Source organism: Lontra canadensis, unplaced genomic scaffold (genome assembly GCF_010015895.1).
Source record: "Lontra canadensis isolate GAN:19392208 unplaced genomic scaffold, GSC_riverotter_1.0 scaffold355, whole genome shotgun sequence".
In the NCBI taxonomy this organism is placed as follows: domain Eukaryota; kingdom Metazoa; phylum Chordata; class Mammalia; order Carnivora; family Mustelidae; genus Lontra; species Lontra canadensis.
In genome coordinates, this window is record NW_022631349.1 from 91,795 (window position 1) to 114,358 (window position 22,564).

A 22,564-nucleotide genomic window follows, 5' to 3' on the forward strand; every position below is an offset into this window, starting at 1 on the left:
ACTTGATTCTTAAAATCGTCCTCTTCTGAGGTCACCCTTTGGGGAACATTCCCATGGGACACAATTATCCTTTCATTCTCAGAGAATTCTATCCACATACCTCTCCCCCAATTTTCTATGTCACCAAGTTTCCATTTGGATTTTCCAAGTCCCTGGCCATCCAGCCAAACCATTGAAATGGGCATCAAATTGCATATGTGTGCATTTCTCCTTCCCCAGCAAAGTGTACCACCTGGGGGTACTGCCCAGCGTTGTGCCCACTGAGAACATTTCCCTCACCCACTGTCCTTTGGGAATAGTCTGGAGAAGGGCTATAATGCTGAAGCTCTTCCCTTTCAGGCGGGACCTGTGGATCATACAGAAGCATCTGGAAACCAGGCCCCTGTCCTCTATTCCCTTGTCACTGATAGCTGGGGGCTTCCCAGGAGGCCGTAGATATAGACTGAGAGAGAGGAAGCTGTGGGGTAGGAGTGGGGACCACAAGCATTCAGGCAACTTCTTCAGGGAACTTGCTTGTGCCCTGAGGCCTGTCAGGCCAGATCATGTACCTATGGCTTCCATTTGATGGAGGGCTGCTGTGCTTACCACTCTCAGGCTGATGGGCCAGAAAGCACCCAGCTCATGAGGGGCAGATCAGGTCACCTGGTGACTCGGTGGCCCAGGTCAGTGTTCTGTCCCCATGAAGGCCCCAGGCAGGCCAAGACTGGTTTTTCAAAAAGGGAGTAGCTATATGTAGGTGATGGCAGGGACTTGCTCCCCATCCTAAGAGGCCTACACTGTGCCTTACCCCTAGAGGCTTGCCAAAGGCTCCAGTATCATCTTTACTTGGAATAAGGTGTACATTGTATCCATGTCAATATCCTGGGTGTGATATTGCACTACAGTATTTGTAATTTGTTTCCCTTGGAAGAAATGAGAAAAAGAATACCTGGGACATCTCTGTATTATTTGTAAGAGCTGTCTATGAATTCATTGTATAGTTATCTCAAACTAAAAATTTAATTGAAAAACTTTCAATCTAAATAAAACCTATTCCAATGTGAAAAATGAAAAAAAAATCTGTAGAAACCAATAGCATCCGGATCTACCATTGACACTTTAGGCACCATTAAATCTGCTGGAATGTATGCTGATGGCAGAGCGGCTCATACAACACCTTGGATCTGTCACGGAGCTGTCTCTGAGTCTGCACCTAAAATGCTCAGAATGCTACAAACTACCCCTTTTGTGCTTGGGGTGAGGAGAGAGAAAATATATATTAGGAAATGCAGAAATGGATGGATGGATGGATGGATGGATGATGGGCAGATAGATTATTGGTGGGATGTCTTGTGGATTTTCTCTGTGCAGCATCTATGACTCCAGATATTTCCATCCTGCTCTCCTGACACCTCTTTTTGCTATAAGATCTTCTTCCACAATGACTCATGGTCCAGTCATACTGATCTCATTCAAGATTTTTGACTCAGAGATGCCTGTAAGCTCTTTAGTTTGTCTTCATTCTTTCCCCAGAGATCACTTTGCCCGTTTTCCCACCTGGCTAAATTTTATATTCCCATTCCCATAATTTCCATAATTCCCATCAGTTCCCAGGATTTATCTCCCATATAGTCTTCACTTTCCCCCTGGAGAGAATAAAGCATGGCTTCTTTTGTGTTTTACTGACTCTGACCAGTGTGGTTTCACAATTGGTACTGTCTCCCTCAATAGAAATATTAGTTCATTTAGGTTTTGGAGAATCAAGTATATCCTATTAAAATAAAGTAAATGTATTCATTTTAGGTGTTTTGTTTTGTTTTGTTTTGAAGAAAAATATATAGGGTCAAACACACTGATTGCCACGAGGAGAGGCTTGTGATATGGAATTGCACTGAGACTGTGAGTTGTGGCATTCTCTAACTCTGAAAATGGGGGAAGGTCTGAGGTGTGCAGAGACTGGGCAGAATCTAGCCCCAAGTGGAGTTTCCCTAGGTCCTTCAACAAATGCAGGTTTCTCTCCTGAAGACCTAAGGATCATGTGAAGACCAGAGAATTCAGCTCAGCTCAGTAATAATCAAAACAATAGTCAGACAGGTACCTGGGTGGCTCAGTGGGTTAAGCATCTCCCTTTGGCTCAGGTCATGATCCTGGAGTCCCAGGATCGAGTCCTGCATCAGGCTACCTGTTCGGTAGGGAGTTTCCTTCTCCCTCTGCCCTTCACCCCACTTGTGCTCTCTCTTTCAAATTAATAAATAAAAGCTTAAAACCATGGACAGTCATTCTTTCATTTTTTTCTTCTCTCCTGGACAACAGGGAGCTGCCTCGTAGCTGGGACCCTGGGAATTGCCAGATCTTTTCTATTGAAGGCACGCATGCTCTATTGATCCCCTATATTATCCTACTGGGTACATGGAAGAATTATTTCCTTATATTAATTCAATTATATTATTTTACATTTCTTTATATGTTTATATTTCCCCAAAAGTTAGTGGCTTAGAACACCAATAACCATTTATTATCTCCTGTAGTTTCTGTGGGTCAAGAATTCAGGAGCAGGACCACAGGCAGATTCTGGCTCAGAGTCCTCCGTGAGGCTGCAGTCAAGTGTTAACTGAGGTCACTCTCATCAGAGGGTTTGACTGGGGCTACAGGTGGGCCTATAGGGCATACAGGTTGGATGGTGCTTCTAAGCTGGATCCCTTCTATGGCTGTTGGCAGGAGACCTCAGCTTCTCATGACAAGGAATTCCCTATAGGGCTACTTGAAGAAAATGACAGTTGGGGGCCCCTGGGTGCCTCAGTCAGTTAACCATCTGCCATAGGCTCAGGCCAAGTTCCCAAGAGCCCTGTGTCAGGCTCTCTGCTCAGCATGGAGTCTGCTTCTCCTTCTCCCTCTGCCCCTCCCCCTGCTGGTGCTCTATCATTCTCTCTCTTGCTGTCTCTCTCAAATAAATAAAATCTTAAAACAAAACAAAACAAAACAAAACAAAAAGTCATGACACTTGGCTTTCACCAGAGTGAGAGAACCTAGAGAGAAATGTGGAAACCTCAATGTCTTTTGTGACTTGACTTGAAAGTCATGTTTTAGTATTTGCATTCTATCCTGACAGCTGCATCCATCATCCCTGTTCATTGTGGCTGGGGATTACACAGGGCATGAGTATCAGGAGGCCAGAATCACTGAGAGCCATTTTGTAGGTAGGCTGTCACCACTCTTTTACTTGAGTCATCCTTGTCTTCACAGGGCTGCCCCTGTGAACAGAGGAGGACAGTACACAACAGGAGTGGGAGTCAGAATCCAGAAGGAATGCCTCCAACAGGACTCATTTGGATGGCACTGGGATTGAGGAAAACACAAGGAAATATTTCTTCCATGTACCTGGAACTAGTAAGATAAGACAGGGAATAAAAGGAGAGTGCCTTCAATATTCACTGTAAGAGCTGGCAATGGCCAGGGCTGTAGCTAAGAGACAGCTCCCTGTGGTCCAGCAGAGAAACAAAGTGAAACAATGACTGCCCATTTTTTTAAGCTTTCATTTATTAATGTGAGAGAAAGAGGGCAAGTTGGGGGAAGGGCAGAGGGAGAAGCCGACTCCCTGTTGAGCAAGGAGCCTGATGCGGGACTTAGTCTCCGGATCCAGGATCATAACCTGAGCCAAAAGTAGATGCTTAATCCACTGAGCCACCCAGGAACCCATCTGCTCATTGTTTTGATTATTACTGAGCTGAGCTGAGCTGAACTCTCTTGTCTTCACATGATCCTCAGGTCTTCAGGTGAGAAACCTGCATTTGTTGAAGGACCTAGGGAAACTCCACTTGGGGCTAGGCTCTCCCCAGTCTCTGCACACCTCACACCTTCCCCCATTTTCAGAGTTAGAGAATGCTACTCTTCACAGTTGTAGTGCAATTCAATATCATAATTCACAGAGTTTTGTACTTGGAAGTGGAGCTAACTGTGGGGGTGGCTTTGCAAATGGAAAGTAGGTGCATACTGGGAGCACATTAATATAAGAATCAGGGAAAGCCTGAAGAGCTTTGAAGAAACTGTCGCATCTGAGGAAGCTACCAGTAGGGACTCCAAGGAAAAGTGAAATACCAGTGCTCTTCTCTCCCCTTCAGAGCCAAGGTTGTCCAAGACATGAAATTTCAGAGGAAAGAGTGGGAGCTCTTGTATACCTAGTTAGTTATAGATCAAGAGGAGACTCAGTAAGGAAGGGTGAGCAGGGGAGCGGGTGTTCAGGAGAACAGAGACATGCTTAGGGCCATGGATTGTAGGCTTGAGAGACATCCAGTGAAGGCTTTTGTCAGCTCCCTAACACCAAGGAGAGTCTATCCTTGGCACCTGCTACATCCAAAGTAATTCAATACATCAATTCCTTAAACATTCACTGAACATCTAGAATGTTTAAGATCTTCTCCTAGGGAGTCAAGGCAACAAGAATTTTTCATTTTCTCTGAGGAAGAGAAGGAAGAGAAATAATGAACCCAGGGTGAGAGCCACCTAGATGTCCATGCACTCAGAACACTGGTTGGTATTCTTACAGTAGTCAGAACTCTTAGAACATAGAAGAGAGGAAATTAATTCCATCAGAAATGGTTGGGAAAATGCAGGTGACACTATCTGAGCCCTACAGGAATCTTACCACTTGTTCAGACAGAAAAAATAATAAAATAATCTAGACAAGAGATGAGCCAGAGTCAGTACAAAGATGAGCACGAGGGTGGAATCAGCAAGTAGACCACACTGGAAGGCCTGGGTATACAGTGCAAGTGTGTTCATGTGCTGTTCTCCCCTGGCTTACCCTTCCCCTTCTCTGTGGGATACAGATGTCTGGCCTTGCTCCACACAAATTCCCTCCCAAAGTTTGAGAAGCCAACAGTAGGGGATTACATCTACACAGAAACACTGTGAACATCAAATTAGAAGGATCCCAGTAAACTTGGAATGCAATAGACTAGCATTATCTAATATTTTATTAAGATGAGTATGTCATAGTTCCTTGTTAATATTAATGATTTATGACAACCTGGCTATCGTAAGATTCACTAATTCCTTTTGGTCACATTCAGAGGCAGACAAGAACTTTAGTTTTGGACATGCATGTTAAAGCACTTGGGACCAACTTTTTAATGTTTTCCACTTTGAGATGCATCAAAAAGAGGATACTTTGAAGGAAGAAGGGAAGAATGACTGGGTGGATATTTTGTGATAAAGCATGTATAGTGCAATGTTAACTGTAGCATCTTAGGGGATCGGTATACTGGTGTTCCCTATAAAATTCTAGCAATTTCTCTGGATGTTTACAAATTATCTTATAAATGTTGAGGGGAAATATACTCCTAAAATTATTCTGGTAACAACACAACATAATTCCCTTAGAGCTCTGAAGGAACAAGGTAATTTCTGCTAAATAAAGCACAGACACCCATAACAAACAGGGTAACTTTTGGAAGGAAGTTATGCAGAAACTTATCATGGATGTTAGTATGAAAGAGAACCCGACTACATCTGTACATACCACTTGTGAAAGCAAAAGTGTACTAGATGCCATTGAACAGACCAGGAAGACTTTACTGAAGGCTGTTGTAATAGGGGAGGGAGGCGTGTACTCAGCCTGAACTCCACTCCACTGAAACAAGGGGCAGGGGGTGTTTAAGAGGTGGGGAATCTAGTGGGAAAGTCCTGGAGGTTGAGCAACAGGATGTGTTGAGCACATGGAGTTATTTCCTGAGCTTTTAAATGTACTTCTCTGTAATTAGACCACTCTGTAATTAGTGGCTCCCGTCAAACTTAGTCCCTGTTATGGACTCCACTGTGTCCCCCCAAGAGTCGTAGTTTGAAGCCCTAACCCTCAGGGTAACTGTATTTGGAGATAGGGTCTGTAAGGGGGTAAGTAAGGATGAATGAGGTCATATGGGTGGGGTCCTGATCCAGTTGGACTGGTGCCTTCTGAGAAGGGTAAGAAACATCAGAAGTGGGTGCACACAGAGGAAAGGCCATGTGAGGACACAGCAGGAAGGACTCCATGTGGGAGCCCAGGAGAGAGGTTTCAGGAGAACCAACCTGCCTGCATCTTGTTCATGGATGTCCATTCTCTAGAACGGGGAGAAAATGTTCGTTTTGGTCGTGGCAGAGAATAGTGTTTTCCTGTTCCTTAAAATGGCTTTTGAGACAAACAATGGTATTCTAGCCTGGTAGAGTCAGCTATGTCATATAGATTGACTCTATCTAGGAAGAGTTGCTTTGATCATGTGAAGAGCCTTCTCAGATGTATGTAATTTTTAGTTTCCATTAATGAGAGCTATATGTTTTTTGGAATTTCTATGCACAAACCAATGAAAATGCAGTTACAAACACGCACAGGTACACAGCCTTGGCATACAAGTGTATACACATTGACATGACTGAAAAAAGTTGATTTAAACATAATATTATTTCTTCTTAAGATTGAGGCTAAGAGAGAGAGGTAGTTTCAAAATTATCATCAGATAAAAATCTGCATTATCATTATTGAATTAACAACTGATTTTTTCTTTTAGCCCCCTTTTTGTTTTCAAGTAGTTCTGATATATTAGCTAATCCTACTAGACTTGGCCCCACACACTGGCAATGTAGACCTCAAGTATTTGATGGTTTTAGTTAAAAAAGATGAAGGTGGCTTCCAGAGTGGCCCAAAACTTTGCTGCTTGTGTGCAAACATTAAGCAAAACCACCAGATTTATCAGTTCTGTCCAGCTCTGCTGAATGGGGCTGGACTCATGTGTATCCAGACAGGAAAGGGAGCCACAGAAATACACATACACCAATGCTGCTCATCCTCCAATGGAAAGTGCATTAATCAACTTGCAGCTACTCCTGCTAGAACTCACCTCTGGTTAGATGTCTACTAGTTTCAGGAGTCTGTCATTTGCAGTGCTCGTATTGGTTTAGAACAGAGGATTTTAAGATCATACAACCCTGTACTAAAACTTTTCAATAAAATCATGCTACTTCTTTCAAAAAAAAAAAGAGGAAGTAGAAAATGTTTCTGTTGCTTCAGCCTCCCAGTTGATGGTCTTCTTATCAAACAAAGTCTCCTTCCCTCCTGTAGAGACTGGGAGGTGAGGACCCTAGCTCCTTTGATGTTCACATTTGAAAAAGATGGCTCCCCAGGCCTTAAGAAAGATAGTCATACATTATAAAGCTGTTAAGAGGAGAAAGAATTTATAGTTACTAAGTTTTTCAGAAAAGCTTTCTAGGGGCTCCTGGGTGGTTCACTCTTGGTAAAGCTATGCATCTGACTCCTGATAGCAGCTCAGGACTTGATCTCAGGGTCATGAGTTTAAGCCTTGTGTTGCACTCCATGCTGGGCATGGGGCCTACTTAAAAGGTAAAAGGAAAAAAAAAATATTCTAAGAAAAGGGAAATCAGGAGCCTGGAGTCAGGAAGGAGATTATTTTAAGTTTAGTCCAGCTGGAAACTAGAACATTAAGGTGGTCTTTTCATGGCCACCATTGGACTGAGAGCTTAAAATACAGACTGAGGCAACCTCACAGCCTCATGCATAATGAAGTGGAGGTTTTGTTCAGCCCGGGTAAAAGAAAGCCAGGTGAGTTAGTCCCAAGCCAGTCTCCAGAATTTCAACAGATACAAAGACTCACAAATATGAAGATGAAGATGGTGACAAAAGCTGAGTTTAGTTGTGTCACATTTGCATGTTAAACATGTGGTTGGAGGGGCCCTGGGAAGCTCTGTCCATTAAGCATCTGACTCGTGGTCTTGGCTCAGGTCCTGATCTCAGGGTTGTGGGATGGAGCCCCTTGAGTCAGGCTCTGTGCTCACTGGGGAGTCTGTGTCTCTCCCTCTCTCTCTGACCCTCCTGCTACTCACTGAGGTGAGCATGTGTGCTCTGTCTCTAAAATAAATGAATAAATTTTTTAAAATGTAGGCCAAAATTTATTCTCTATGTGAATATCCTGTTCCCCAAAAACCATTCAGCCCATGATTTTTGCATCTATTGATGATGTTGGACAGATACCTTTCTCATTAAGAGCAGAAAAGGGACATTTACTGAATATACATTTGTTTAATAAGTGTCTACTAGGCAGTGTGGTAGGGCTGAGGATGGGGATCTGGGGAGGCAGGGAAAACTGGCAGCCCTTACTGACCTAATCTCTTCATTCAATGTGGCCTCAGGCTCTGTGCCAAATACAGTTCCTCATATGAACCACAGGTCACAGGAACCAACCTCAGTGAGAATTTCATCCCTGCTGACAGAGGACACAGAACAGGAACCTGATTAAATGCATAGGTGAGCATTTATTCATGATATAGAATGGATTCATGACATAGGATAGATTCATTACATACCAGGGTTTTCTCAATGAATTAGACTGATGAAGTAAGGGGGAAAGGGAATCAGTCTCCTTAAGAAAGTATTTTCCAATTGCAGGGTCATAGGGAAGCTATACCCCAAAGATACAGATGTAGTGAAAAGAAGGGCCATCTGTACCCCAATGTTTATAGCAGCAATGGCCACGGTCGCCAAACTGTGGAAAGAACCAAGATGCCCTGCAGCGGACGAATGGATAAGGAAGATGTGGTCCATATACACTACGGAGTATTATGCCTCCATCAGAAAGGGTGAATACCCAACTTTTGTAGCAACATGGACAGGACTGGAAGAGATTATGCTGAGTGGAATAAGTCAATCAGAGAGAGTCAATTATCATACGGTTTCACTTATTTGTGGAGCATAACAAATAGCATGGAGGACAAGGGGAGATGGAGAGGAGAAGGGAGTTGGGGGAAATTGGAAGGGGAGGTGAACCATGAGAGACTATGGACTCTGAAAAGCAATCTGAGGGTTTTGAAGGGGCGGGGGGTGGGAGGTTGGGGGAACCAGGTGGTGGGTATTGGAGAGGGCACGGATTGCATGGAGCACTGGGTGTGGTGCAAAAACAAGGAATACTGTTATGCTGAAAAAAAATTAAAAAAAAAGAAAGTATTTTCCTAGTGTTCAGTGCAGACCATATGATATTCTGTGCAACTGTTAAAAAAAAAAAAAAGGAGATGTGTGTGGGACAGGGAAGGAGATCCATGATTCACTGGTGAGTGAACCAAAGTACTGAAGAGCAGGATAGCCTATGTGCAATTACTAAAATGGAAAACCAAGTCGGGTCTGTTAAATGACAAATTGGGGAAAGAGTTTGCCCCTGGACAGTGAAAGTAAGAGAAAACAGTGGGTGAGCAACGCTGAATGTTGTGTTCCTGCTCATTTTTCAATCTGCATTTGCCTCCTTGGCAGTTGAGAACCCTGCAGAGAAAGGCTGGCCCTTGGATCCTGTAGGGCAACAGACAACCCTGGAGTCCCAAACTGCCCAGAAACAGTTCAAGGGGCTGCATGTGACTGGCTGGGGGGAGGGCCTTTGTCATCCAGAACTGTTAAATTCCGGGTCCCTGGTGTCACCATGGAAGTCCACACAAGCTGTGGACAATACATGATGGAGGTGAGTCCTGAGCCCAGAATCCCCTTTCCCTCCTGCTTCTGCTGCTGGGGGTCCCATCTCCCAATGAGGAGCAAGACCTCAAGGGTCAGGAGGAGGGAACGGCTTCAGGCCTGGTGTCACACAATGCCTGTCTCCGACCCCTAGGTGATACACATTCTTTTTTTTTAGATTCTTTTTTTTTTTTTTTTTAGTAGGCCTCTAACAAAGGGCTGGAACTCACAACTCTAAGATCCAGACCTGAGCTGACCCTGACAGTCAGCTTAACCCACTGCTTAACCCACTGAGCCACCCGGGTGTCCCAGGATGACATCCTTGCTATTGCTCTGGCTTGGAAACACGGCTGTGGGTTAGTTCTTGGAGCGCACAGTCTCTTCTCTCTCACTGAATTCATCATGGTCATGCTCTGCTATGTCCCGTTGGTCCTGCTGGGAACATTTCTGTCGGGGTGAAGGAAGACATGCAGGAACTTTCCATCCTTTTTTAATGTTGGGAACCAAATGCATAGGGCTTTGCCTCTTTCTCCATTCAGGCGTGTCTGTCTGTCTGTCCTCAACATGTGTTTTAGTGGGAATTGTGGATTCCCAGGCCAGTGACCAGGGAATCCATTCCCACTCAGGTCCTGGAGAGCCCAGCCTACTCTCTACTTTTGACTCTTGTCCCCCCAAAGTGGCAATCCTTCCTCACACTGCTCCCCTCACTCTCTGGACATTCTGGAAAGCGGAGCCTTGATTTAGGACTCCTCCTTCGAATCCTCCCACTCTTCACCCCTCCGTTGCTAAGTCCTGACATCTTCACAGAAGGCCTCTGACCAGGACATGTCCCGTATTCATTGACCACAAGCCCCGAAGCATTGCCTGTTGGCTTTCTGCTAACAACCATCCTGTGGGTCCGGCTAGACTGTAAGGCCCTGGAGGGCAGAAACTGTCTTGAGCTCTTGCAGTTCACCCTCTACCCAGCCCCATGCTCTGCTCACAGTATTTTGAGCCCCAGAAATGCTTGTCAAATGAACACACCCAGCAGCAGTGGACACACTCCATGGTCTGGAGAATTTGCTATTGTCCCTAAACCTCAGACAGTTGGAGAGGGGATCGGGTTGAGGATCCAGAGCTGATGATAGAGGGATGGAGAAGGGACGCTCCTCCCTCTCGCAGCCCAACCGTTATCAGGGTTCCTTCTGGTGTCACAGAGTTGGGGGACCTAAAAGGATCTTTTCTCCCCATCCGGCCCCCACCTGTTTCCTCAGCCGTGCTCACTCTCTTTGCTCCATTCCATGCTCATGACTCAGTTCAGATCTGGACAGCCTGGTTTCATTTTATGCTCCACCTTCTTATTTTTTTCCTGGTACTTAATGTGTTGAAGAAACAAGATGGTCTTATAGAATTTTCATATCTTGGACTTGGCTGCTTGAATCCCTGTGCCTATTTCTATTGTTCTGCTGACAATATTTTCTATAAACCGGATGTTAGATCTGGAGACTTGATTAGTTTTCAATTCGATTTTGGTTTTGCAAAGTTACTTCTTTTTGGTATTGTAAATCCATATCCCATTATATTACATCAAAAGATCGGGCTGGACCTTCAGGTGGGTCCCTAGTACACATGAGAACTTGTGCACCTGTGGACAAAGGACTGTGAGGAACTATTCAGCTGCGATGATGCAGACGGTGTCCCCTTCCCGGACATTGTGGTGCTCTTGAGAAGCAGGAAGCTCAGGACCATCTTCCACGGGAACTGAGAAATTTACGCAAGAACAGGTCTACCAAAGAATCTTGAACTTTGTTTATTAATAGTTTTACCTCCCTACACCTTTCAAATAAGAGTTGGTGCTTTCTACCTCCTTATGGATTCCTGTGCCAACTGAAACAAAGCTTCAGAATTAGCCAGAAGATGTGAAACTTTTTTTCAAGGTTTGACAAATGAATAACATTTTGATGCGATTTCTATTTTCCAGAGCTATGACTGAACAAATAATGTCATTTTATAGCATTGCCAAAGCATTTAAAGCATTTCATAAAATGAAAACCAATTCAATAAGTTGAATTTACAGAAGAATTTAAGAGCCCCAATGACTAAATAATGCAGCTTATCACTTCTGATGTTTAGAGGAAATGTGCAATGTTAGCGGTTATCAGAACTTGAAATATAATGACATAGAGTTTCAGGCAATAAGTCCATCTGATGGTCAGTCTTAAGAAACAGAAACCTTGATAGGATTAACATGCAGGGATGTCAGTGGGTGAAGCCCCCATGAGAATAATGGTGGAAGTCTGGGGGTTCTTCGAGACCATTCAGATCAAAGTGGTTCAGACTCCAAGTGCAGGAGGGGCAGAGTTTGTGTGATGGCATCGTGTACTGCCATCTAGCCTAGGGAAAGTCCCTCAAGGTCTCAGGACAGTCCCTAAGGAGAAGTGGGCCATCAGCGGAGTCCTGTGTCTCCCAGGAAGAGGCCTGCCTTAGAGCCCTGTCAGGCTGGGAGCAGCCCTAGGGAGAGTGACTTTGGTGCATCCACAGCAATGAGCTTCAGAGTGTGGCCTGGGGCCCATGGTCAAGTGAGTGCCCTGTAGTTGAAGATCTGAGGGCCACGTTCTCATGGCCACCATGGCACAAGCCAGATAAACCCTCAGTTTGGGAATGGAAGGTTTTTTTTTTAATATTGGTATTGCAGGGGAGGATAAATAATTTTCACTCTACCCTTCTGAGTTCTTGGCCAAGATCCCTGTCATAAGACAGATTAACAAAAGAGAAAGAAACATAAGTTTTTGTACACCTCATGTGCACATGGGAGAGGCCCAGGGAAAAAATAACTTCTGAGGCCACTTAAAGTTATCTTAAGTACCATCTTAATAGAGCAAGGGGAGCAGGGATACAGGCCTCTTAATGAAATGGAAACAATGATCCTAGGGAAACATACAGTAAACAAATCAGGAGAGATAGGAAACTGAAAGAAAGAGAGAGAGAGAAAGAGAGAGGGAGAATATAAACAGCCAGGTGAAGAGAACACAGCAATGAGTATCTCCTGGGTGTATTTTGGCCTTTTTGTTAGAAGAAACTACATCCCAACATTGTAAAGGGAGAAAAACTTACATATGTACAAATATAATAGTGCATACTATGAAGGATAAAATGTAATGGAAAATATGAAAATCAAGGAAGAGTTTAAAAAAATAGACTATAAATAGACAGATGAAGAGAACAGAGCCATACACTAGATTCTGTGTGTATTTTGGTCTGTTAGAAGAAACTGCATCCCCAAATTGCAAAGAAACATACAAAGAAAGGATAGAATGTAACTGTAAAAATGAAAAAGAAAGGGTTGATAAAATAAGACATTGGTTGAAAGGAAAAGAAAAAATAAATTAAATTAGAAAGACTAAGGCATCATGAGAAAAAAAAAAACCCATGAATTCTATACACTATTTTCCCCTAGCACTGGAGTTCTGTGGTTCTCATTGATCAGTAAACTTGGTCTTGGCTGGATGTTCTTGAATTTCTGGGGGAGGGGTCTGTTGCATTGATTCTCGAGTGTCTTTTCCCAGGGCAGAATTATACTGCCCTTGCTAGGGGACCACCCTAAGTCTCTGCTCCGGATTGCTCTCTGTGGCTTTTGTTCTCTGAAGGGTCTCCTTGCTGCTTTAGAAGATGAAAATGAACATAGCAGCCCCCCAAACTGAGTCTCCTTTCCTCTCTGCACCCTCAGGGAGAAGCAATCAATCACTCCCATCTCCCTGGTCTCTGTCATCTGCATTCCTCTCTGCTTTACCAGCCTGTGCTGGAGTGTTTCTTTCTCAGGCACACAACCCCATTTTGAGTCTCTGAACCCTGCAGACCCATGCAGTGTGCTCCTGCCCCACTCTTCATGGGGAGAAAGGGTGGTCTCACATAGTTCTGCACCTGATGGGCTCCTGCTTGGAGAGCAGATGTCAGACTATGCCATGGTTTATGGTTTGAGGTATATGGCAACATGTGTCTGAGAGGCCACTCCTGAGCTTGCTGACTGCAGCTGGCTTCTCTGCTGCGCTGCTTGAGAGCTCTGCCACACTCAGGCACCCCCCCTTCCTTCTGTGACCTGGGGGATCTTGAGACCATACTGTCCCAACTAGAATTCTGCCCCACTTCAGAAACTGAGTGCCTTTCAGGGAGAGAAGTCCCTCACCAGAATAGACTCTAAAAGTTCAAACTGTGCTCTGCTGCTCTCTCACTTTCTTTCTTTTTTTTTTTTTTTAGATTTTATTTATTTATTTGACAGAGAGAGATCACAAGTAGACAGAGAAGCAGGCAGAGAGAGAGAGGGAAGCAGACTCCCTGCTGAGCAGGGAGCCCGATGCGGGACTCGATCCCAGGACCCTGAGATCATGACCTGAGCCGAAGGCAGCGGCTTAACCCACTGAGCCACCCAGGCGCCCTCTCTCACTTTCTAATAGCTGACTTCTGGAGGCCCTCCCCAGCCCCCCAGTGGCTTATCTTTCCATATATCGCCCGGGATTCACTTCTCCACACCTCTTGCCTTGCAGAAAGCAGTTGCTTTTCTATTTGTAGAATTGTAGCAGTTCTTTTCTTAGATCACTGGGTGAGTTCCTAAGTGTTCAGAATGATAGGATAGCTATCTAGCAGAATTCCAGGGACCAGACAAATCTAAGGCCTCCTAACTCTCTGCCATCTTGGACTCTTCCCCTCCCAAAGGGAAGATTAATCCCTATAATATTTGTCTCTGAAAACCAGATAGACTGGATTCTGTAAGCTGGTATAACCAGTGAGACTTGGAGCCTGGACGTTTAGAATTCAGTTGGCTTGGGCCACCTGGGTGGCTCAGTTGGTTAAGCATCTGGCTCTTGATTTTGTCTGAGTTCATGAGCTAATTGTCCTGAGATCGAGTCCTGCATATGGCTCCGTGCACAGCAGATCCTGCTTGTCCCTCTCCGTCTGGTCTTCCTCCTCTTCTCTTTCTCTCAAATAAATGAATAAAATCTTAAGAAAAAAATCTGCTGACCTAGCACAAGGCGAGCCAGGAGCACGTGAGTGCAAATGATAGCTAGTTTGACACTGTTTAAAGGACAGGAGCCCATGCAGAGAGGCAACAAGAAAACGGCAACTTAATAATGATGGAGTTCTAAGGGGAACAGATCTGTTCATACGGATTTTGGAGTGGGTTCGGGGACTTCTTCAAAAATGAGGGAGGGCCATTTTCTTCCTACATCCCCAGCATAAACATGAGGCCATCTTGGTGTTGGGGTTACACAGAAACTTGCTACCTAACCAGCTGGTTGTGTGCCACATCCTTGATTTATGATGGCTCACCCACTCTGTGCTTGCTGGCCTTGGCCCTGGGCTCAGGCCAAATGTTGTTAAAGCAGTGGGTGTGCACAGGCATATCTTGCCCAGCAGCCAAGGCACCATGCTGCCTTGCGCCACCCCCAGTTATAGCTCTGTGCTGAGTCACCATCCCCATGCTGCTAGGCAGCAGCATGATCTCACTTGCTGTCTCCCATCAGGCCCAGCCATGCCCAGTTATCACCAAGCACTGTGCCCAGGCATAGACACATACACATCACATCCAGTCTCAGCCCTCAACTGCCCTGGCTCACAGCCCCCAGCTGCTGCTGTCCTCCAGGGGATCAGGCATAGGATGCATAGCCCAAAGCAAATTTTGCTAACACCACTGCCCCACTCCCAAGTTCCCTGGTGGATGTGCTTCATCAGAACCGGTGTGTCTGGGTTGCACTAACACCATGGAGAGCAAGCATAGGCCACAACAGGCAGAGAGTCTGTGCAGGTGGCCCCAAAACAATAGCAAGTCATAAGCAATACACACAGGATAAACTCCTAATGTGCTAGGTTCTGATGAACAGGGGATATTATTGCACTGTAGGGCTCTCCAGCAACTCTTTTTCATAAAGTCAGTACTTTTAAGTGCAGAAGACACAGCAGACTTTCTTGACACACAGAAACAAACACAGAGGGGCAGACAAAATGAGGACACAAACTTATCCCAAATGAAAGAGCAGGATGAGGACACAGCTAGAGATCCAAGCAAAACAGATACAAGTAACATGCCTGATAGAGAATTTAAAGCAATGATCATAAGGATACTGGACTTGAGAAGAGTGGAAGTTAAGATCGAGACACTGAACAGAGAGATAAGGAATAACACGGCAGAGATAGAGGACACAATAAAAGAAGTGAAAAACACACCTGATGGAATAAACAGCAGGATGGAAGAGGAGAGGAATGAGTTAGTGACCAAGAAGAGAGAGTAATGGAAAGTAGCCAAATTGAACAAAAGAGAGAAAAAACCAATTATGCAAAATGAGAAAAGACTTAGGAAACTAAGAGACTCCATCAAACATGATAGCATTCTTATTAGGATAGTCCTAGAAGAAGAAAAGAAAAGGGGGCAGAGAGTTTCTTGGAAGAAATAATAGCTGAAAACTTCCCTAAAACCTGGGGATGGAAACAGATATCCAGGTCCAGGAGGAACAGGGAATCTCCCCCCAAATTAACAAAAGCAATCAAAATTAACAAAATTAATCAAAATTAACCAAATATACTTTAATTATGAAGACCTATCATAATTAAATTGGCAAAATATAGTGATAAAGAAAAAAAATTTAAAAGCAACAAGACAAAAGAAGACAAGAGAAAACCTATAAAGCTAGGAAAACATTTTTCAATGGAAACTTTACAAGCCAGAAGGGAATGGCATGATATATTCAAAGTGGGAAATGGGAAGAATCTGTAGTCAAGAATACTCTAATCAGCAAGGTTGTCATTCAGAACAGAAGGGGAGAGGAAGGGTTTCCCAGGTAAACAAAAGCTAAAGGAGATCATGACCACCAAACCAGACCTGCAAGAAAAGATAAAGGGGACTCTTTGAGTGGAGAGGAGAGACCAAAAGTGACAGTATAAAGGTAGGAAAATGTGAAGAGGAGAAGAGTAAAGAATGGATTCATTAATTCATTTTTTAGAATTTTTGAGAAAGATTTATTTATTTATTTCTAGAGAATGTGCACGAGCAGGAGGAGGGGCAGAAGGAGAGGGAGAGAGAATCTGAAGCAGACTCCTCGCTGAGTGTGGATCCCAATGCAGGGCTTGGTCTCACCACCCTAAGATCATAACCTGGCCAAAATCAAGAATTGGGTGCTAAACAGACTGAGCCATCCAGGTGTCACTAAATGACCTTCAACTTTATCTAGACTGCTCTATGCAGAAGAGGTCATATAGAATCCTAATGGTACTCATATATCAAAACCCACTAACAAATATGCAAATAAAAAAGAAAAAGAGATCCAAATATATCACTAAAGAAAATCAGAAAAAGTGAAAGAGAAAGAATCAGAGAAAATCATCAGAAACAACAATAAACAAATAATAAAATGACATTAAATGCATATCTAACAATAATTACTCTGAATGTAAATGGACTAAACACTCCAATCAAAAGACATATGGTGATGGAATGGATAAAAAACAGCACCCATCTGTATGATGTTTGCAGGAGACTCATTTTAGACCTAAAGACACCTTCAGATTGAAAACGAGGGAAAGAAAGACATCTATCATGCAATGCATTGTCAAAAGAAAACCAGAGTAGCCATAGTTACTTTGGACAAAGTGGACTTCTATTTTATTTGTTTTTTATTTTTTAAAATATTTTTCTTTTCAATAATCTCTACACCCAATATTGGGCTTGATCCTACAATCCTGAGATCAAGAGTCCCATGCTCTACAAACTGAGCCAGCCAGGCACCCCCAAAGTAGACTTTTAAAAATTTTATTCATTCATTCATTCATTCATTCATTCATTTAAGATTTTATTTATTTATTTGAGAGAGAGAGAGAAAAAGAGAGAGGGAGAGAGGCAGAAGGAGAGGCAGACTCCCCATTGAGCAGGGAGCCCAATATGGGGCTCAATCCCAGGATCCTGAGATCATGACCTGAGCTGAGGGCAGATGCTTAACTGACTGAGCAACCCAGGTGCACCACCAAAGTAGACTTTTAAAATAAAGACTGTAACAAGAGACAAAGAAGGATACTACATAAAAATAAAGGGGACAATCCAACAAGAAGATAGAGCAATTATAAATATTTATGCACCCAACATGGGAGCAACCAAATACATCAAACAGTTAATAACAAACATAAAGGAACTAATACATAATAATACAATAATAGTAGGTGGCCCTAATATCCTACTCACATCAATGGACAGATAATCTAAAGAGAAAACTGATCAAGAAAGAATGGCTTTGAATGACACATGGGAACAGATGGACTTAATAGATATATTTAGAACATTCCATCCTAAAACAGCAGAATACACCTTCTTTTCAAGTACATGTAGAACATTCTCCAGAAAAGGTCACATATTAGCCCACTAAACCAGCCTCAACAAATTCAACAAGATTGAAGTCATACCATGCATCTTTTCTGTCCACAATGCTATGAAATTAGAAGTCAACCACAAGGAAAAAATCTGGAGATAGCAGAAATACATGGAGGTTAAGTATTACACTATCATAGAATGATTGGGTAACCATGAAATAAAAGAAGAAATAAAAATTACATGAAAACGAAAACACTACGGTCCAAAACCTTTGGGATGTAGCAAAAGCAGTTCTAAGAGGGGGAGTTTATAGCACTACAGGCAGACCTCAAGAAGCAAGAAAAATCTTGGGATGCCTGGGTGGCTCAGTTGATTAAGCATCTGACTCTTGATCTCAGTTCAGGTGTTCATTTTAGTGTTGTGAATTCAAGCCCCATGTTGGACTCCATGCTGGGTGTGGGGCCTACCTTAAAAAAAAAGAAGCAAGAAAAAGTTATCAAAAAACAACCAAACTTACACCCAAGGAAGCTAGAAAAAGGAAAGCAAATAAAACCAAAAACCAGGAGAAGGAAGGAAATAATAAGTATTAGGAGTGGTACATGGTTGCAATGGGATATTATTCAGCCATAAAAAGAAAGAGTTATTAAAAAGAGTTATAAAGAGTTATTAAGAAGTTCTTAAAAGTTATTAAGAAGTTATTTAAAAGAGTTATTATAAAAAGAAATGTTATTGTCATTTGCAATAACATGGATGGACCTGGAGGTTACAGTGCTAAGCAAAATCAGTCAGAGAAAGACAAGTACCATATGAATTCACTCAAATGTGAAATTTAAGAAACAAAACAAACTAGGGGCACCTGGGTAGCTCAGTTAACCTCCTGACTCTTGGTTTCAGCTCGGGTCATGATGTCAGGGTCCTGAGATGGAGGCCATGTTCAATGGGCATAGGAGCCCATGTTCAATGCAGAAACCCCACTCTGTCTCTCTTTCTCTCATAAATAAATAAAATCTAGAAAGAAAGAAAGAAACAAACAAACAAACAAACAAACAGGGGCTCCTGGGTGGCTCAGTCGATTAAGCGTCTGCCTTCACCTCAGGTCATGATCCTGTGGCCCTGGAATGGAGCCCCGCATCAGGGTCCCTGCTCAGTGGAGAATCTGCTTCTCCCTCTCTCTCTGTCCTTCCCCCCATGTTCTCTCTTTCTCTCTCTGCTCTCTCTCTTTCAAATAGATAAAATCTTAAAACAAACCCCAAAGGAGCAAATGGGAGGGGGGGGGAAGAGAGCAAAACCTAGGAAGAAACTCTTAATTATAAAGAACAACTGATGGTTACCAAAGGGAAAGTGCTGGGGGTGGTGGGGGAAATAGGTCATGGGGATTAAGGAGCACACTTGTGATGAGCACTGGGTGATGTATGGAAATGCTGAATCACTGTATTGTACACCTGAAACTAATATAACCTTGCATGTTAACTAACTGGAATTTAAATAAAAACCTAGAGGTTTGCCTGGCTCAGTCAGTTAAGCCACTGAATCTTGATTTCAGGTCAGGTCATAGACGGAAGGTTGTAAGATCTAGTCCCACTTTTCACTCAGCCATGGTACCTGCTTAAGATTCTCTCCTTCTACCTCTGCCCCCATCCCCCTCCTTGTGCCTGGTTCTTCTTATAAAAATAAAATAAAAACTTCAAAAAAAAAAAAGTCTGAAAGCCCTAGTGGAGATGAGGAGAGGTTGTGGGGCCAGGGGGTGGGATGGAGGAAGAGTGGAGAGGGGCAGGAGAAGGAGGCAGATGAAAATGTTTGAGGCCTGAGCTTTGACTTAGGAGGACCATGGGGAGGGGGTCTCTTAGACATTCCCCTAAACAGAAAAGCCTCCACGTCCTGTGGCATGGCTGTTGGAACCAAGTTCAGCCTCATCTTCCTTCTGTAGCCACACATTCTGCGCTGGGCAATGTCAGTCCAGGCATCCAGGGGTGCATCGCATTGGAGGTTCCCTGAAGGCATTGGGCATTGGGGAATCTTCTAGCTAGAGGCATGGTAAGGGCTGTGCTGGCTCTTTTCTGGCTGGGCAGCGTGGGTGGGGCTGGTTTGGTCCCTGGGTGAGGAGCCAGGCAGGGACAGGTGGGATGGTTATCGTAGAGAATAAAATGGGTATAGAGGAAGGTAGGAGGCCAGCAGGAAATCCCCAAATGCTTCTGGCCCCTGTGTGCTCCTCAGGGAGAGGGAGCCCGAGGCCCTTGGACCTGGGGCATGGTGGGACAGAGGTCTATTTTGCAGTGCTCGGACCCCAGACAACTAGCACCTCTGCTCTGCTCACAGGGGTCTCCCCCACAAGCCGGTGACCCGTCTGCTTTCCTCCTTGAACTTCCCAGTGCAGAAGATCACTGCACCTGCCACGCCACGTGCTCCCATCATCAGCCACATCCTAACTGCCTCCCCTCGGGAGTCACTGCCCCTCAGCCCCACGTCACAACCTCCCTCCGAATTTGGGACAACCAGCAGCAGATCTTTGTATACGGGATGGTCCACTCACCCTAGAGGGTGGGATGATTTGTCAACCCAAATCTAGTGGACATAGTTGCAGTTCCTGGCAGTTCAACCTCAGGGGATGGCTATCCCTGCTCTTTGAAAAACAGAAAGTGAGATCCTACCGTGCAGCTGGTTTATACCCATGGGTTTTGTGACAGCTGCTCTGATAGGTCCTGGGGTTGGAAGTCCAGAGGAGCTGGGTCTTGCAGCCAAGGGATCACACAGCTGGTGGGGGAAGCAAGGGTAACAAGTATGACCAGTCACTCCCACTGTGACGGAAGTGGAGGAGGGGACACATGGGGAGGCTGTACTGAGGCTGTACTCAGAAGCTGGCAGTCGAGGTGGCACTGAAGGATTTCCAGCAAGACACCAGATGACATGAAAAAGAACAATGATTCTCAGAAAAAATAACAGAAAGAAGATAATCTCTGGAAACAGATGCTGCCCTCAGGTTTGGGGGCCAGCAAAAAACCAGGGTGAGAGGACCAAAGGTACATGCATTGAGGGAGAGATGCCAGGAGGCGACAAGGGAAAAGACGGATGTTAAACATATCTGTGGCCTTTATTCTCCCAAGAAGCTGTACTTGATCTATCACTTACATACAAACATCCCACACTACACTACACACACACACACACACACACACACACACACACACTCTGTCAGGTAGGTCAAACTCATTTCAAGAGAGCCAGCACTCCATCCAGTCTTCTGAGTTACCTGTGGTCTCCTGCATCTCATCCCAGTGCTCCCACATGTGCTGGAGGCAGCTCTTACAGTCTCCGTTTGAGATCCATGAGGAACTCGGTCACTTCTCTATCATTTTCCATGTCTCTTAAGTCAGCCTCCAGGATGAATCACTGTCCTGTTTCTGTTCTCTGAGTCACAGAGATGAGATAGCTCTTGAAGCCAAATAGCCAGGACCCACTGGTGCTTTCACTGGGTGTCTCAGTTGGTTAAGCTTCTATCTGCCTTCAGCTCAGGTCATGATCCCAGGGTTCTGGGATCGAGTCCCGCATTGGGCTCCTTGCTCAGCGGAGTGTCTGCTTCTCCCGCTGCCTGCAGCTTCCCCGGCTTGTGCTCTCTCTCTGACAAATAAATAAAATCTTTTAAATAAAAAGAACCCTGGCTTCAAAGGAATACATGGTCCTGTCCTGACCAGTGAGAGGGTCTGCCCCATCCCACTTTCCCCTCAGGAAAGAGGTCGGCCTCTGGTTTTGTCATAATTAGTCCCTTCCCCAACATCCATCCCACTCCTTCCTTTCCTATCTCCTAGTCCTGCTCTGTCTTCTATGTCCTGCCCTGGCTTCTGGGCTCTTGGGTGGATCCGCTTCCAATTTTTACAAAAACCCAGTTGTTCCTTAAATCTTGAACACTAGATTCTTTTTATTAAAAGATTTTATTTATTTATTTGATAGAGATCACAAGTAGGCAGAGAAGCAGGCAGAGAGAGAGAGGGGGAAGCAGGTTCCCTCCTGAGCAGAGAGCCCAATGCAGGGCTCGATCCCAGGACCCTGGGATCATGACCTGAGCTGACAGCAGAGGCTTTAACCCACTGAGACACCCAGGCAGCCTGAACACTAGCTTTATTATGTGATATAGCACAGTGATCAAAAATAGCTGGGCAGCCAATCCAGAGACTGCTAGATTTACACAATAAAAACCAAGACAAGACCCCAGGATAGATGAGGAGGCAGATGAAAGCAGCTACTCAACAGAAAGTCTGAATCCTTTGCCTGGGTTCCAGACCTGAGACAATTCTCTGATCTGGGACCCGGATCTAGAAAGAGAGGCCAGGTTCCAGTGAGGAGGAAGCCTTCAAGTGGACAACAAATGCAATGATTCCTGCTGGCCTTTTCCAAGAGCTACATGGCCGTTTACTAGGGTAAGTATTTGCAGAAAGCCAGAATCCACCCAGACATTCATGTGGTACAAGTAAGCGAGTGACATCATCCCTGGAGAACTGAAGGATCATCATGGCCCTTTTGTTGAAGGAGTGAATGGCGGGGAGGTGAGAGCAGGGATCAGGTAACAATGTCCAGGTCCCATTCATAGCAGTGTTGTGTGGCTCAGGAAACCTTCACAGTGGCCACTTCACATTCCTGGGATTTGTAACAGGAATGACCAATCTTGGCAGTAGTGAACTTCTTGTGGGTTGGGGGCTGTATAATAGGGAAATTCGAGATAATCTTACACTGCCTTCCTGACTTTACCGGGAGAGAGAGAGAGTTATAGCTGAAGGCACTTTAAT